Below are 18,482 nucleotides of genomic sequence, written 5' to 3' on the forward strand. Positions count from 1 at the left end.
GGGACAGGAAAAGGCGGAGCATAAAAGGAACCTCCCCTCCACCAAACACCAGTGCTTTTCCTGTCCCTCCAGGACAGCAGCAGCAGAGCTCCAGCGATGCTGTCCCATGCCAGAGGTTCCAGGACTTACCGGTGGCGGCGGCATCTCTTCTGGAAGCCCGGTTACCCCAGTGGGAAGTACCTCATCTGGGTGCTAACCGGGGACGGCGTGGGCCTGGGACCAAGGATTGACTTTCCGGTACCACAGCGGGCGACATTCAAGCGGGGGCCGCTGTCTGAGTCCCGACTGAGTAGCTGTGCTCCACAAAGAGGCATGGCCTCGGCGGGGAGCACAGTGACGTCAGACGCTCTGAAAGGGGGCGTGGCCTCGACGTAGCACACAAAGGGAGCGTGGCTTGGCGCCAGATGCAAAATTTAAGCTCCTTGCACCAGGAGAAGACGGCTGGTGCTTTCTACACGCTGGGAATCGATTCTAAGTACAGGAGTTGATCCCACAAGCGCAGGATGTCGGCCAGAGGACCCAGAGAATCTCCAAACTGTAAGTTGTCCAGTGGGCCAACCTACAGACACCTGCACTACACTTATTAACACAGTTCTCCATTGTCATTTCAGGACAGGGATACTCAAAAACCTAGGGAGGCTAGGAGAAGTAAAGTGTCCAGTATGCTTAGCCAAAATTTACGACTCCTATGCTAAAACATTATGCGCTTTATGTTCAGCAAAAGTTCTGCAGGAAGAAAAATATTCCCTCATGTCCAAAGGTCGGTCGTCCAGGAAGTAGTACAGTCCTCCCTCTCAGACCGCCAACCAGGGCCCTCAGGGTTACAAGATCATCTGCTCTGGCCATGTCAGAGTCAGACTCTGACATGGTGGAAGATTTTTAGTTTGAAGATCTTGGGGGAAGTGTCGCAGGGGGAGAAAAAATACCTTTTCCGCCACTAACATGCATCACCTACTAAAAGCCGTACGCAGAACCATGCAAGTGGAGGAAGTGCAGCAACCCCGCACAGCACAAGACGACATGTTTGCAGGATTGCTTCCACAACGGAAATCTTTATTTCCTGTAAACACCACACTGAAACAATTAATCCTGAACGAGTGGGATTGTGTGGATCAAGCTCCGCTAATTTCTATAGAATTCAAGGAGCGTCGTTTATTTGCGGAAGATGAGGTGGCTTTTCTTGATGAAACGCCAAAAGTTGATGCAGCTATCTCCATGGTGTCTAAGAAATCTGGGCTAACCTTTGAAGTTATGTCCCACTTAAAGAACTCTATGGACACCAAAGCGGACATGACCATGCGTAAGACCTGGTCCACATCTAGTCTTATTATAAAATCTAACATTGCGACCACTTCTGTGGCTAGCTTCATGGCGGTCTGGCTGGATCAGCTTGCGTCCTTAATCGACCAGAAAGCCTCCAGGAAAAAGATTGCGGGCGGCATCCCTCTGCTCCAGATGGCGATGGGATTTCTGGCAGATGGCTCTATGGAGACGGTCCGCTTCAGAGCCCGTATGGCAGCCCTATCCAACACGGCCAGAAGGGCAGTTTGGGTAAAGAAGTGGTTGGGAGACAGAGCCTCCAAAAATAAGCTGTGTACCCTACCCTTTGGGGGTGCACGCATCTTTGGACCAGACCTGGATCACCTGCTAGAAAAAGCAGCAGACAAGAAGCAGAGATTGCCAGCCATCAGAAAGCCCAAAAGACCCTTCACTCCACGTCCCTCATCTACAACCTACGCTGGGAAAGGAAAGACCAGAAGATGGTCTTATCCGAAGGGAGGAAGGGGTAAGACACTTACCGTTGTCCCTCAGCTCGCATCTTCATGCCTGGTGGTCGTTAGACTGGCTCGTTTTTTTACTAGTTGGCGTAGCAACGACTAACGAATGGTTTCTACACCTGGTGGCAGAGGGGTACGGGTACAAGAGCGAACTGGAATCTCGCCCCCCCCCCCCCCCCCCCCCCCGACAGATTTATTTCAACCTCGGTACTGTTTCCAGCCCTAGAGCAGGCTCTATTGAAAGGTGTGCAGAACCTGCTGGATCTCGGCATGGTTGTCCCCGAAAGGGAAAGGGGGAAGCGGTTTTATTCCACTTTTTCTGGTTCCCAAACCAGATGGCTCCCACCGCACAATACTTAACCTCAAAGAACTGAATAAATTCATTGAGTATAGAAAATTTAAAATGGAGACTATCAAAACTTCAAAACTGCAACTCCCTTAATTGCTAGGGATAAATGTAATGGCTACGATTGACTTAAAGGATGCTTATTTTCACATCCCTATTTACGTCAATTGGCAAAGGTTCCTGAGATTTGCACTGAGAATGAAAGGGGAAATCTGTCACTTTCAGTTTATATGCCTCCCATTTGGAATCTCCTCTGCTCCACGGATTTTTTCCAAGTGGTGATCGAAATGGTAGCCTTTTTGCGCTATCACAGGATTATTCTCCTATCTGGACTATTTTCTGTTGGTGGCAGATTGCCCGACTATTCTGAGGTCACGCTTGGGTTCCACGCTTCAGCTGTTTAAGGACCTGGGTTGAATCATTAATAATCTGAAATCCAACATGGAACCACAAACCAGGAAAAAAATCCTGGGAGTCATTTTGGATTCTTGTCTCAATAGTTCGTCCCTTCCTCTTCCAAGTAATTGGCTCATTATAGAGGAATGTTCCGCTGTATATAAAAAAATCTAGACTAACAATAAGAGAGGCAATGTGGATCCTGGGGTTAATGACTTCGTGTATTGGTGTGGTTCCCTGGGCTCAGTTCCATAGCTGCGATCTCCAGGCACTTATCCTTCAGAATTGTGACAGGTTACAGTCCTCAGTTGACCAGACAATCTCTATTTCTACTAAAGCCAGATCTTCACTCCGCGGGTGGTTGTCGTCGGACAACCTGTCATGGGCATCCGAATGGAACTGGGACCCCGCAATATTAATTACAACGGATGCCAGCACCAAAGCGTGGGTGGCCCACTTTGATGGGGGCCATGTACATGGGACCCTCATGAGATCTGGTTCATCTAACTTTAGAGAACTTAGTGCGGTGTGAAAATCCCCACGTAGCCTGCAATCGCTTTAAAGGATGAAGCATGTGAGGATCTTTTCTGATAATATGACAGTGTCACTCATTCGCTACCAGGGTACCACCTGGAATCCTCTACAGCATCTGGCGAGAAGGATCCTTCAGTGGGTGGAACTCACAACCAAGTCACTGTCTGCCTTCCACATAAAAGGAGCCGAGAATTTAGCCGCAGACTTTCTAAGCAGGAAGAAAGTGGACCCAGGAGAGTAGGAACTCCATCCCGAGGTGTTCAGCCTACTCGTGACAATCGGAGGGGTACCCGAATTAGACCTATTTTCCTCAAGCACAAATACCGAGTGCCGGCTTTTCTTTTCCTGAGGCTCGGAAAGACAAACCTTAGGCACAGACGCCCTCTCTCACCCCTGTGTTTGGGACTTGGCCTACGCTTTTCCCCCTTTACCATTGATTCCACTTCTAAGGAAATTACTGCGGTCAAGCCTGTCAGTAATTCTGGTAGCACCTTATTGGCCGAAAAGACCTTGGTTTCCTCTCCTGAGATCTGTCAGTGGGAGAGCCTTTCCACCTTCCGCCAAGACCGGACCTATTGCTGCAGGGCCCTCTTCTTTACCCGGAGGTTCACAAGTTCAGGTTTACGGCCTGGTTCTTGAACGGGTAAAATTCTTAGAAAAGGGTCTTTCCCTTGATGTAATTTCCACTATTAGTGAGAGCCTTAAGCCCTCGACGAAAAAGATTTATTCCAAAATCTGGGAAAAATTCTCAGTGGATGGGCCAGGACATCCAGCAGTTTGATCAGTCAGACATCCGCAAAGTTCGAGATTTTTTCCAGGTGGGCCTGGATAAAGGGTTGAGTCCGAATACCCTCAAAGTCCAAGTGGCGGCTTTTTGGGCTTTCTTTGATCTCGCGTTTGCTGAGCACAGGTGGATTAGAAGATTTCTTAGAGGGGCGAGTAGATAGTACATTTACAAGGCTTACTGCGCCCCCCCCCCCCCTGCGGTCCCCCGTTCGAATCTATTAGAGATCTATCCATCGCCTTGGTGTCGTATAAGGTAGGCCTCCTTGTGGCAGTCACGTCGGCTAGACGGGTGGGTGAAATCCAGGCCCTTTCACAAATGGCCCCATATAACTATTCACCCAGACAAAATTTTATTTTCTTTAGACTTTTCCTTCCAGCCTAAAGTCTTGTCAGATTTCCACAGAGGCCAGGCAATAGTCATTCCAGCCTTTTGTCAAAATTTCAAAAACGAAAAGGAGCAGAGGCTCCATAATCTTGACGTTAAAAGAGCGGTACTAGCGTATCTCAAAGTGACGGAAAGTTTCAGGAAAACTGATAAACTTTTCGTTCCATTTCAGGGGCAGGCCAAAGGAAGGGCCGCTTCTAGAAATGCGATCGCCCGGTGGCTCAGGAGAGCCGTCCAGGAGGCTTACAAGGCCGAAGGCATCCTTCTCCCCAGAAGAATTGAAGGCCCACTCTGAGTGGTGCCATCTTTCTGGGCAGAAAGAGCGCACGCCTCAATCGAGCAGATTTGTAACACAGCCATGTGGACTTCTGGCCATACCTTTTTTTAACCCTACAGGCTGGACATTAAATGTAGTCAGGATGAAGCAGTAATCCCCTTAAAAAAAGGCCATACTAGTTATTTGGTATTCCTCCAAGCGTATGCTGTCATGTTGAAGGGAAAACAGGAATTTTTCTTACCGATAATGCTCTTTCTTGAAGGCATCATGACAGCATACAAGCTTTTTTCCCCCTTACCGACATGGTTACCCTTGTTTTATCCAACACATGAGGTAATGTGTATGCTTATGATTTCCTTATCTGAGGTGTGGGATGCCAATAAAAAACACACCTCCTGGTTAAGTATACTGTCACTGTGGTTATTTGGAACACACTGGTGTTTGGTGGAGGGGAGGTTCCTTTTATGCTCTGCCTTTTCCTGTCCCTTGAGGTCAGCAGGAGAGCAACTTCCAGCATATACTGTCATGATGCCTTAAAGAAAGGGAATTATCGGTAAGAAATATTCCAGTTTTGCTTTTAGGATTTTGATATATTTTTCTATCTCAGATATGTCAAAAGGAGGGTAATTTAAACTTTTATTACTTTTTTTTTTTTTTTTTTACAATTAATAAAACTTTATTTTTTTTTACTTTTAAGTTCCCCTGGAGGTCTACAACATGCGATGCTTTGATCGCTCCTGCATTGTGACGTAATGCTGTAGCATTGTGTCATACTGCATTCTCATAGGCAGCCTATCAAGAAAGGCCCCCGGCTGCCATGACACCTGGACTGCTCCCCTGATCTCACCGGGGGGGAATAAAATGCCGCTGTCAGAATTGACAGCGGCATTTAAAGGGTTAGTAGCCGCGACCGACCGTAAGGCCGATTGCAGCTATTTCCCACGACTGTCACCGATCTCGGTTCATACATACCCCTATGCTCCAGGAACGTAAATGTTCATCCTAGAGCTGCAGGCAGGGGTTAAACAACTAAACCACACGTAAAATTTAAAGGTGTTTTCCACTAAGATCTTTATCCCCTGTCTGCGGGATTACAAGCGATTTCCAACATCGACACAAGTGCATGCACATTTTGGGATACATACACCTTGTAAGCTATATATATATTATATATATTTATATATTTTTTTTATTTTTTTGGGGGGGGCGATAAAGTAACAGTCTGGCATTCTGTACTTAGTGTTCACCAGGACACCACACTGCAATATTTTAATAGTTTGAAGTTTTACAAACACAACGAAACTAAAAATCTGAGGCTTTTCTATTGGTAAGCTTTATATGGGAAAAATGTGACTTTTTTATTTTTTTTTTTTGAACCTTTTTATTTTTTTTATTTTACTGTTATAAAAATATAGAAAAAGGTTTAAGAAAATGTTTAAATAGTCCTCACGGCACTTGAACTTGTGATCAGTTAGTATTGGCCTCCTTCTGGCCGTTTTAGGTGCCTGGTCAGCTTTGGTAGTAATTTAGATTCCGCAATGAAAGTTGAGTGTGTATCTAAACATTTGCTAATTGGTTGACAGCTGTCCACAATAGCTGAGAGCTGGCAGGTATGGCGTGCACTCGGCTTTTGATCCCGCTTTTTACACCCTTCATGATTGCATGACATAAATTAAAGGATATTTTAAGGGTTAAGGATTCATCAAATGTCAATGAGAAAATAAAGTGTGTCCTTATCAGTAGTAGGGATTATGTATTTTATCCAGCATTTCTCCGTATTAGGCCGACATGCACGAGCCAGGTTGGATTCCCACTGTGACATTTCACAGTGGAATCAGACCCTGTGACCAATAGCGTACATGTTCGATGTCTTTTCTGTGCTGCAGGTGTGCCACCTGGCAAGCCGCTGCACATGCACAGTACAGAGGATGTCGCGTCGGCGAATCTGGTTATTGGTCTTTTTCTTTTCCCCACCTCCAACCCTGTGAAGAGAAAATAAGTGATTTCTGCTCGTGGGTATGTAAAAGCGTTTTGCATAGCATGTCTATGGGCAGTATTTGGCGCGGAATCTGCAAGCAAATGCCCGCTCCGGACCCGCAGTGCAAGTACGCACGTGTGCATTGGGCCTTATCCTAAAACTGGCACTTTAACCTCGGTCTGTGTTTACAATGCTTCTACATCAGTAATAATGTAGCCAACTGCATTTTTCTCCTAAAATTCTACTTTTTGTGACTATTGTATAGCAAATTTTCAATTTATCTTAATGTCTCCCTTTTCTGTTCCTTGTAGGAGACATCAGTGCTTGTGGATCTCACCCCGGCAGCGCAATCTCACATGACATCAATAGATTGACTTTTCATCATGTGCTTGGCCATGGTCGTTTCGGACAGGTTAGAAATAAAGTCCTGGACAAAAATATCCGTTACTGATTCTAAGGGCTTAAACACACAAACGCATGCACACATACGCTTGCCGCAGCAGAACGTCTTTGTGCAAGAACCGGTGAAAATTGTCGTTTTTTTTTTGTTTTTGTTTTTTTTTCAAATATGCACAATAGCACAAAATTTAAATGGTAAAGATGGGTCCTGCTTTATCTTTTCTCGTGCGTAGTAATATCACGTGAGAATCAAGCTAATCAAAACTAAACTAATTAATGGGTTCGTTTCTTACGGCCGTCTCGCTTATCTGTTTCAGCCCTAAGACACTACAGCCTACACCAGACACAGCTGGAAAGGAGGAGGGAGGGGGGGGGGGGGGGAGACAGCGTATATAAACTCGACATGTAAATTGTGCCAGTTTTACAAGTTTGTACTCAACTTAGGCATAAATTGCAGAAACTTTTACAGGACACCAAAAATAGGAAAGATGCACCAATTTTCACATAGCTGTAATATTTTGAACCACAAATTAAATTCCGCTTTATGTAATGATTAGAGATGAGCGAGCACCAAAATGCTCGGGTGCTCGTTACTCGGGACGAAATTATCGCGATGCTCGAGGGTTCGTTTCGAGTAATAAACCCCATTGAAGTCAATGGGCGACTCGAGCATTTTTGTATATCGCCGATGCTCGCTAAGGTTTCCATTTGTGAAAATCTGGGCAATTCAAGAAAGTGATGGGAACGACACAGCAACGGATAGGGCAGGCGAGGGGCTACATGTTCGGCTGCATCTCAAGTTCCCAGGTCCCACTATTAAGCCACAATAGCGGCAAGAGTGGGCCCCCCCCCCCTCCCAACAACTTTTACTTCTGAAAAGCCCTCATTAGCAATGCATACCTTAGCACCACACTACCTCCAACAAAGCACAATCACTGCCTGCATGACACTCCGCTGCCACTTCTCCTGGGTTACATGCTGCCCAACCCCCCCGCACGACGCAGTGTCCACAGCGCACACCAAAGTGTCCCTGCGCAGCCTTCAGCTGCACTCATGCCACACCACCCTCATGTCTATTTATAAGTGCGTCTGCCATGAGGAGGAACCGCAGGCACACACTGCAGAGGGTTGGCACGGCCAGGCAGCGACCCTCTCTAAAAGGGGCGGGGCGATAGCCCACAATGCTGTACAGAAGCAATGAGAAATATAATCCTGTGCCACCGCCATCAGGAGCTGCACACGTGGGCATAGCAATGGGGAACCTATGTGCCACACACTATTCATTCTGTCAAGGTGTCTGCATGCCCCAGTCAGACCGCGGTTTTTTATAAATAGTCACAGGCAGGTACAACTCCGCAATGGGAATTCCGTGTGCACCCACAGCATGGGTGGCTCCCTGGAACCCACCGGCTGTACATAAATGTATCCCATTGCAGTGCCCATCACAGCTGAGGTAACGTCCGATTAAATGCAGGTGGGCTTCGGCCCACACTGCATGCCCCAGTCACACTGGGGTTCTTTAGAAGTGGACACATGCAGTTACAACTCCCTGTGGACCCACAGCATGGGTGGCTCCCTGGAACCCACCGGCGGTACATAAATATATCCCATTGCAGTGCCCAGCACAGCTGATGTAACGTCAGCTTTAATGCAGGTGGGCAAAAAATTAATTGGATTACACTGTAGGCGAGGGCCCCAAAAAATTGATGTACCAACAGTACTAATGTACGGCAGAAAAATTGCCCATGCCCAACCAAGAGGGCAGGTGAAACCCCTTAATCGCTTTGGTTAATGTGGCTTAATTTGTAACTAGGCCTGGAGGCAGCCCAGTTAAAATAAAAATTGGTTCAGGTGAAAGTTTCAACGCTTTAATGAGCATTGAAACATATAAAAATTGTTTACAAAAATTATATGACTGAGCCTTGTGGGCCTAAGAAAAATTGCCCGTTCGGCGTGATTACGTCAGGTTTCAGGAGGAGAAGGATGAATATTATACACAGATTGATGAAGCTAAAAGGTCCACGTTTTTGATGGTGATAGAGAACAATGCTTCCATCCGCGGGTGCAGCCTACGTATTCTTTAGGTATCGCTGCTGGCCACTGGTGGAGAAGAGAAGTCTGGGGAAATCCAGGCTTTGTTCATCTTGATGAGTGTAAGCCTGTCGGCACTGTCGGTTGACAGGCGGGTACGCTTATCTGTGATGATTCCCCCAGCCGTACTAAACACCCTCTCTGACAAGACGCTAGCCACAGGACAAGCAAGCACCTCCAGGGCATACAGCGTGAGTTCAGGCCACGTGTCCAGCTTCGACACCCAGTAGTTTTAGGGGACAGAGGCGTCACGGAGGATGGTCGTGCAATCGTCTACGTACTCCCTCACCATCCTTTTACAGTGCTCCCGCCGACTCAGCCTTGACTGGGGAGCGGTGACAGTCTTGCTGGGGAGCCAGAAAGCTGTCAAAGGCCTTAGAGAGTGTTCCCCTGCCTGTGCTGTACATGCTGCCTGATCTCTGCGCCTCCCCTGCTACCTGGCCCTCGGAACTGCGCCTTCGGCCACTAGCGCTGTCGGATGGGAATTTTACCATCAGTTTGTTCGCCAGGGTCCTGTGGTATAGCATCACTCTCGAACCCCTTTCCTCTTCGGGTATGAGAGTGGAAAGGTTCTCCTTATACCGTGGGTCGAGCAGTGTGTACACCCAGTAATCCGTAGTGGCCAGAATGCGTGTAACGCGAGGGTCACGAGAAAGGCATCCTAACATGAAGTCAGCCATGTGTGCCAGGGTACCTGTATGCAACACATGGCTGTCCTCACTAGGAAGATCACTTTCAGGATCCTCCTCCTCCTCCTCCTCAGGCCATACACGCTGAAAGGATGACAGGCAAGCAGCATGGGTACCCTCAGCAGTGGGCCAAGCTGTCTCTTCCCCATCCTCCTCATGCTCCTCCTCCTCAACGCGCTGAGATATAGACAGAAGGGTGCTCTGACTATCCAGCGACATACTGTCTTCCCCCGCCTCTGTAAAGAATTGAGGAGGCTGACTCCCACTGCGCCGCCCATGTTGGAGTCGGTATTCCACTATAGCTGTACGCTGCTCATAGAGCCTGGCCAACATGTGGAGCGTAGAGTTCCACCGTGTGGGCATGTCGCACAGCAGTCGGTGCACTGGCAGATGAAACCGATGTTGCAGGGTGGCAGCGTCCGTGTGGGACTTGCGGAAATGTGCGCAGAGCCAGCGCACCTTTCCGAGCAGGTCTGACAAGCGTGGGTAGCTTTTCAGAAAGCGCTGAACCACCAAATTAAAGACGTGGGCCAGGCATGACACGTGCATGAGGATGCCGAGCTGCAAAGCCGCCACCAGGTTACGGCCGTTGTCACACACGACCATGCCCGGTTGGAGGCTCAGCGGCGCAAGCCAGCGGTCGGTCTGCTCTGTCAGACCCTGCAGCAGTTGGTGGGCCGTGTGCCTCTTCTCTCCTAAGCTGAGTAGTTTCAGCACGGCCTGCTGACGCTTGCCCACCGCTGTGCTGCCACGCCGAGCGACACCGACTGCTGGCGACGTGCTGCTGCTGACACATCTTGATTGCGAGACAGAGGTTGCGGAGGAGGAGGAGGAGGGTGGTTTAGTGGAGGAAGCATACACCGCCGCAGATACCACCACCAAGCTGGGGCCCGCAATTCTGGGGGTGGGTAGGACGTGAGCGGTCCCAGGCTCTGACTCGGTCCCAGCCTCCACTAAATTCACCCAATGTGCCGTCAGGGAGATATAGTGGCCCTGCCCGCCTGTGCTTGTCCACGTGTCCGTTGTTAAGTGGACCTTGGCAGTAACCGTGTTGGTGAGGGCGCGTACAATGTTGCGGGAGACGTGGTCGTGCAGGGCTGGGACGGCACATCGGGAAAAGTAGTGGCGACTGGGAATTGAGTAGCGCCGCCACCGCCATCATACCTTTGAAAGCCTCCGTTTCCACAACCCTATACGGCAGCATCTCCAGGCTGATCAATTTGGCTATGTGCACGTTTAACGCTTGAGCGTGCGGGTGCGTGGCGGCGTACTTGCGCTTGTGCTCCAACACTTGCGCTAGCGACGGCTGGACGGTGCGCTGAGAGACATTGCTGGATGGGGCCGAGCACAGCGGAGGTGAGGGTGTGGGTGCAGGCCAGGAGCTGGTAGTGCCTGTGTCCTGAGAGGGGGGTTGGATCTCAGTGGCAGGTTGGGGCACAGGGGGAGAGGCAGCGGTGCAAACCGGAGGCGGTGAACGGCCTTCGTCCCACCTTGTGGGGTTCTTGGCCATCATATGTCTGCGCATGCTGGTGGTGGTGAGGCTGGTGGTGGTGGCTCCCCGGCTGATCTTGGCGCGACAAAGGTTGCACACCACTGTTCGTTGGTCGTCTGCACTCAGTGAAAAACTGCCAGACCTTTGAGCACCTCGGCCTCTGCAGGGTGGCATGGCGCGAGGGGGCACTTTGGGAAACAGTTGGTGGATTATTCGGTCTGGCCCTGCCTCTACCCCTGGCCACCGCACTGCCTCTTGCAACCTGCCCTGCTGCTGCACTTGCCTCCCCCTCTGAAGACCTTTCCTCAGTAGGTGGGGTCAGTCACCTCATCGTCCTGCTGCTCTTCCTCCGAATCCTCTGTGCGCGCTCCTCCCTCGTACGTACTCCAATTACTACTACCTGAGTGATAGACAACTGTGTCTCATTGTCATCGTCCTCCTCACCCACTGAAAGCTCTTGAGACAGTTGCCGGAAGTCCCCAGCCTCATCCCCGGACCCTGGGAACTTTCCGAAGGTTGGGCATCGGTCACGACAAACTCCTCCGGTGGGATAGGAACCATTGCTGCCCATTCTGGGCAGGGCCCGAGAACAGTTCCTGGGAGTCTGCTTGCTCCTCAGAATGTGTCATTTTCGTGGAGTGAGGAGGCTGGGAGGAAGGAGGAGCAGCAGCCAGAGGATTCAGAGTTGCAGCAGTGGACGGTGTAGATCTCTGGGTGGTCGATAGATTGCTGGATGCACTTTCTGCCATCCACGACAGGACCTGCTCACACTGCTCATTTTCTAATAAAGGTCTACCGCGTGGACCCATTAATTGTGAGATGAATGTGGGGATGTCAGAAACGTGCCTCTCTCCTAATCCCGCAGCAGTCGGCTGTGATACACCTGGATCAGGAGCTTGGCCTGTGCCCACACCCTGACTTGGGCCTCCGCGTCCTCGCTCGTGTCCACGTCCTCTAGGCCTACTCCTACCCCTCAGCATGCTGTATTACCAGTAGTGCAGAAACAGAACGCTGTAATTAAATGTGCTGCTTATTGGCCTGTGGTTGGAGGCTGACTTCCCTTACGGAACGCACAGCAGAGCCAGGAAACAATTTTGCGCACGCCTGTAGTGAGACGGTGCGTATGACTGAGCTAGTGGAACTCACAGCGCAGAAGCAGTCAAGTGTCCAAAGGCCAGTAGTAGGCCTTAAGTATTTTGCTTCTATTTTTTTAAAATGCTGAGCTGATATAGCAGACAGATACTTTAGGCAGCGTATAATATTATGTATACTGTTTCGCTCTGGCGGGATGACGGCGATCATGTAACAGACAGCAGATCCAGGAAACAATTTTGCACAAGCCTGCTGTAACGCTTAGCTGCGTATTAATTAGGACTACTGCCCCCAGCAGATAGCTACTGTAGGCAGCGTATAATATTATGTATACTGTTTCCCTCTGGCGGGATGACGGCCATCATGTAACAGACACAGCAGATCCAGGAAACAATTTTGCGCAAGCCTGCTGTAACGCTTAGCTGCGTATTAATTAGGACTACTACCCCCAGCAGACACGCAGTAAACTGAAGATGGTCACAGGCAGCCCAAATATAGTATTTTTCCCCAATTTTTTGGAAAAAGCCCACTGCCTATATAGCCTGAATATCTCTTTCCCTGCCTCACCAGTACTGGCCCTATACTCTGTACAATGACTGCAGACTGCGGACGCAATGCTCTGCACGGCCGATATACAAAAAAAAAAAATTGTGCAACACTGCTAAAAGCAGCCTCAACAGTACTGCACACGGTCAGATGTGGCCCTAAGAAGGACCGTTGGGGTTCTTGAAGCCTAAAATAACTCCTAACGCTCTCCCTATAGCAGCTCCGGGACCAGCAGCACTTTCCCTGATCTCTGTCAGAATGCATCTGTGGCGAGCCGCGGGAGGGGCCGATTTATATACTAGGGTGACACCTGATCTCACCAGCCACTCACTGCAGGGGGGTGGTATAGGGCTTGAATGTCGCAGGGGGAAGTTGTAATGCCTTCCCTGTCTTTCTATTGGCCAGAAAAGCGCGCTAACGTCTCAGAGATGAAAGTGAAAGTAACTCGAACATCGCGTGGTACTCGCTTCTAGTAACGAGCATTTCGAACACGCTAATACTCGAACGAGTATCAAGCTCGGACGAGTACGTTCGCTCATCTCTAGTAATATATAAAAATTATTCTGCCATCCAATTACTCGCTTTAACATAAGATAGAGGTAAAAACATGAAAACACCCTATTCATGTAGTTTGTTTTGCACCACAAAATTAGTCAATTCCTGCATGAAACTACTATATGTGCTAAAATTGCACCAGTTTGCATTCGGAAATATTTTACTCCGAAAATATATTAAAGGAATATTCCCATCTCGGCAATCCTATTTCATCATTTTTAAGGGCTCCACCCAGATGGCGATTGCAGATTCCACAATTAGAATCCATATGTGAGACTTTCCTCTCCCTCTTACTATTGCTGTATTCATAATGACCCATATACAAAAGCATGAATCCAGGTGGATATTTTGGTTACAAATAGTTGGCCCATAAAGGTTCCATGAAGCTCTTATTCATAGGATTCCTTGTGCAACCCATTAAGGACCAAGCACTGTAAACTTACGGGGCTTGGTCCTGGGCTTTAAACCCAGATGATATTAAATATACAGAGGGGAAGATTAAAACTTCTGCAATAAATTAGCAGCATGTCTGGTTGTCAGCTGTTAGTCACAGCTGATCAGCTGATAACCCTGAGGAGGAGGCAGGTGGGGTTTTTAACATGTTCTGCCTCCTCCTTTAGGCCCCCTGTCCACGGGTGGATTTCGCAAGCAGTAAATTGCCAGCGAATCACGCCGTCTGAAGCTTTCCATAGCATTGGTACTTGGGAATTCGCAACACACGTGGACAGGGGGCCTTAGTGTACAACGTTCAATGAGCACTATGTACTTGAAAGTGGAAGTATAACTTCTACTACACAACCCGGCAGTCACATGACTGTGGGAAATCGTTGTTACAGCAGAGCTGCAGAGTCATAGCAGACCCCAGATCAGCTCTGCTAGGGACTATTGTCACAACAGGGGATGTTTTCTCGTGTAACTCGGGCTCTTATGGATGTCCAAGCTACAGTTGGAAGGTGTAAAATGTAAAAAAAACAAATGTGAATGTTCTCCATAGGTCTTGTATGATGGACTTGGTAAAAAAAAAAATTACATACATAAGTAAAACAAAATTTACAGAATTAAATATATACATAAAGAAAATAACCCAGATCCAATGCCAACCAAAATCATTGTCTTATGTACCCTGTAACCCAAAACCATAAATATTACATATCAAAATGTCCAAAACAAAATGAACACATTCCCATACTTTTAGCGTAAATATACTTTTTTTTTAAAAAAAACTAAATGTTACTTTTTTTTTTTTCTTTGTAGCTTTTTACTCCAGATGAAACTTAAAAAATGGAAAGTCAGTGAAAATTTTTTTAAAAATAGCCCTATGGGCTTATTTACACGAACATATATCGCCGGGCGTTTATGATGGCTGGCCTATATATGCTTTCATCTAAGCAGTCCCCACTTACTTTCCTCTCACCGACTCTCTGCCTCTCTCCTTTTACTGCGGCGTTTGTAATGGGAGCTGTGGGGGTGGAGCTAAGCTCTACTCTGTCCCACCCACTCCCATTACTGGCTAGGGACAAGGAAGGGGTAGGAGCTTGGCTACGCTGCATCTCACCAACTTTCATTGCAAACTGCTCAGAGGAGGGGCAGAGGGACAGTGAGGGGGAGGAAGGGGGGGACTGCTTAGATGGAAGCGTTTATCGTCCAGCCGAGAAGACACCGGCCGATATACGCTCATGTAAATAAGCCCTTAACGTCACGAGGGGAAAAAATGCAGCAAACATAATTTTGGTAGCTGACGGAAAAACCACCATATGGATAAAATCCCTTAAGTGTCTCGTCCTTAAGATACAATAGTTTGGTCCTTAAGGGGTTAATTGTTGGTATTTTAACACTTCTGTATAAATCTTTTGTTTGAAGGTCTCTTCTGTTTTCCATAAGGTTTCCTATTTGGGGGCTTTTTCTGCCTCTTTGGGATCCCGTTGGTAATACTCTTTGGCCTCTGGAGTTCTGATTTCTTTCTGGCCCTACTTTAAGTCTCGGAATTATTGGTGGATTGTCCTTTAAATTGATCGAACTTCGTGATCTTGACCTTTATGGGCGCTGAAGAAAATTCCTTTGTCTAAATTTGGCTGTTCAGATTTGAACTAAGACTGTTCTCGGGATTTTTTGAATAACTGACTAACATTTATCTAAGACCAGGTTTGGACCTGCGTTGCTCGGTCAGGTGGAGTGATGGATGGGGCAGGGTTTAAATTATAAGTAAATACTTTTCTTGGCCTCCCATTTGTATTCTTATTTTGCATTACTTTTTTGTATTTAGTCATCTCTGGACTCGTTAAATGTTTTGGCATATTAGTTTTTTGGCAATGTGTATCTGTAATTTGGATTCTGTGATGTAAATGTTGACTCCTAATGCCTACGCCGTGATCTTATAATGTAATCTCTCTTGAGGCTATGGTTTATACTTGACTACCTAGAGTCCTATAATGCTTTATTAGGATCTTTGTGGTATTTTAAGCATATTTCATCTTTGTGGGTCGGATTTGAGAAGTATTATTTGGGCTGTTTCACATGGCCGTGTATTTAACTACACTCGCCGCAATGAAGAAATTATCTTGTATTTTCACTGTACAATAACTTAAAGGGGTTGTCTCGCGGCAAACCTCAAAATTTTACTTTACCCCATTCCCCCTGTCACCCCCCTGGCATAAAATAGCAACGTAAAGCGGTTTTTAAGCCGCTTGCTACTTACCAATCCGACGAAATAAAAACTTTAAAAAATCTTCTCCCAAGATGGCCGCCGGTCCTTTCCCAGGGATGCACTGCGGTTTTCTCCCATGGTGCACCGCGGGTCTTCTCCCATGGTGCACCATGGGCTCTGTGCGGTCTATTGCCGATTCCAGCCTCCTGATTGCCTGAAATCGGCACACGTGATGGGGGGGAGCTACGCAATGATGCGTAGAAGGGGGCGGAGCCAGAACGCCGCTCGTGCCTGGACCAAGCAGAAGGGGAGAAGACTGCACAGCGCAAGCGCGTCTAAAAAAGCAAGAAGACATCAGAATTAGACGGATCCATGGAGACGGGGACGCTAGCAACGGAGCAGGTAAGTGAATAACTTCTGTATGGCTCATATTTAATGCACGATGTACATTACAAAGTGCATTAATATGGCCATACAGAAGTGTATAACCCCACTTGCTGCCGTGAGACAACCCCTTTAATGACCTGGTACCTTACCCACGTGATATTAATACTAGATGCATGTTCAACTATCATATTGAATGATTGGTACACACAATTTGTATGCAGTTAGTTTCACATTATGTATTTACTTCACACATGGTGTATATACTCTTGGCATTATGAACATTGTCATAGTGGTCTTGTATATGTCTAAACAATTTGTGAATGTATCTGTTTTCCTCAACATGTAAATATACACTTTATTTGTAATGTGCTGATATATAAATGAAAAAAACACCAAATAGTATGTGAATTTGTGAGTTATCAACTCTCATCAATATGTAATACACACATCTATTTATAATGCGCTGACGATGATTATATATTTTGAAAATTGTTATTCACTGAGACCGAAAGGTTCCTGTGAGGACTACAAGTCTTAATACTGAAGTCTGTCAGTTTTTGCTGGGACATATTAGTCAACATATGGAGCTGATGCTCATACCTTTATGATAGAAGATTTCTTAGTCTGACTGAGCAAATTTATTTTCATCTGAGAGATCATCATACCCCTCCAGATATCAGTTTATAAATGATACGAGGGAGAATCAATAGACCCTAGACCGCTATTTTGAGCTTTAGTATCTACAGTACATTAAAAGATCTATTTTAGTATATTCACACTCAGTCCAAGAACTATTTGAACTTTTTGGAACCTATAGGAATAGGTGGACCACCAGAATAGACAGGATACATTATTTGACCTAATCATCCATACTGCTATACAGTAGTCTCCTTTATCGGTGGGCACCTAAGGGCTGTATAATCTCAGTGATTCTAAGTATAACCGCTTTCTAGGACGAGACCTAATACGATACATTGGTCTAAGTACATATTGGCTGTAGGTTTATTTACAGTTCTCAGTGTACCTATTCACATATAGATGCGACCAATAATCCATCAGTCTCATCTCGGACTCACTAGTGACTGCATTGTCACAGGTTCCTCAACAGCATCTATTTGTAGTATGAACAGTGGTCTAGTCTATAAAATGTGGTTATTCTGCCTATTTTTGGGGTCACCTACGTGTTGTGTGTATTTGTGTGTCTCTTGTCCTTGTTTATAGTAGTGGGTCCCAATTTTTTTTAAAAAACAACAAAGGCTATATTTTAATTTTTAGTTTAGTGGGTTCCATACAGAGAATTTATATTTTGAAAATGGCTTTATTTTTGCACAATATAATGGGTTGACATATTAACAGTTTGAAAAAAAAGACGTGCCAGAATTCCATGTTTTATTAAAATTGGAATAAAAAGTAGTCCAAATATATTTCCCAAAAATGGGATAAAAAGATCAAAGTTGATTCTGCAAAAAAATAAGCTCCATTGGTAGTACAATAAAAATATTATAGCTCTTGAAAGGCGACAACAGAAAAGCAAAAGGCTTTGTAACTGTACAAATATAGCAAAACAAAAGAATTCTGGTGTTAGAATCGTGCTGACCCAGAGAATGTTATCACATTATTTATTCTGCATGCTGAACCTTAAAGTTAAAACCAATGTTTTTTTCTTTTCATAACTCTCTCAAAAAAATGTTATATAATACATTTTATTACAAAAAAAATATTATAGTTAACCCCTTAAGTGGCGGGTTTCTTACCACCCTGTCAGACCCACCAGGGCAGGTTTTTTTAAATGGTCTAATCATTTAATTTAAACTAATTTTGCAGCCGCGTTCCAAGAACCATAACTTTTTCATTTTTCCATCGACACAGCCTTATAAGGGCTTGTTTTTTGTGGGACAAGTTGTACTTTTTGATGGCATCATTTTTGGGTATATATAATGTATTGCATAACTTTTGTAAAAAAAATTGGTAGTGAGATTGGGGAAATAAAAAAAATTTCTGCCATTTGTTTTTTGGATTTCATTTTTACGGCGTTCAGCGTGCAGAATAAACAGTTCGGTAACCTTATTCTCCGAGTCAGCACGATTTTGGCGAGACCAAGTTTACA

The 18,482-nt window shown here is 46.4% G+C and overlaps 1 long non-coding RNA gene across 1 annotated transcript in view; it reads left to right on the forward strand.

The window, feature by feature from the left end:
* Positions 1 to 18,482, forward strand: part of LOC136624736 (uncharacterized) — a 55,320-nt gene that overhangs the window by 30,930 nt on the left and 5,908 nt on the right. Inside the window, exon 4 of the long non-coding RNA XR_010792413.1 lies at positions 6,792 to 6,892. This is a non-coding gene — a long non-coding RNA (uncharacterized lncRNA). The remainder of the gene's footprint in view (positions 1 to 6,791; positions 6,893 to 18,482) is intronic.

This window comes from Eleutherodactylus coqui, chromosome 4 (assembly GCF_035609145.1).
Source record: "Eleutherodactylus coqui strain aEleCoq1 chromosome 4, aEleCoq1.hap1, whole genome shotgun sequence".
NCBI lineage: Eukaryota > Metazoa > Chordata > Amphibia > Anura > Eleutherodactylidae > Eleutherodactylus > Eleutherodactylus coqui.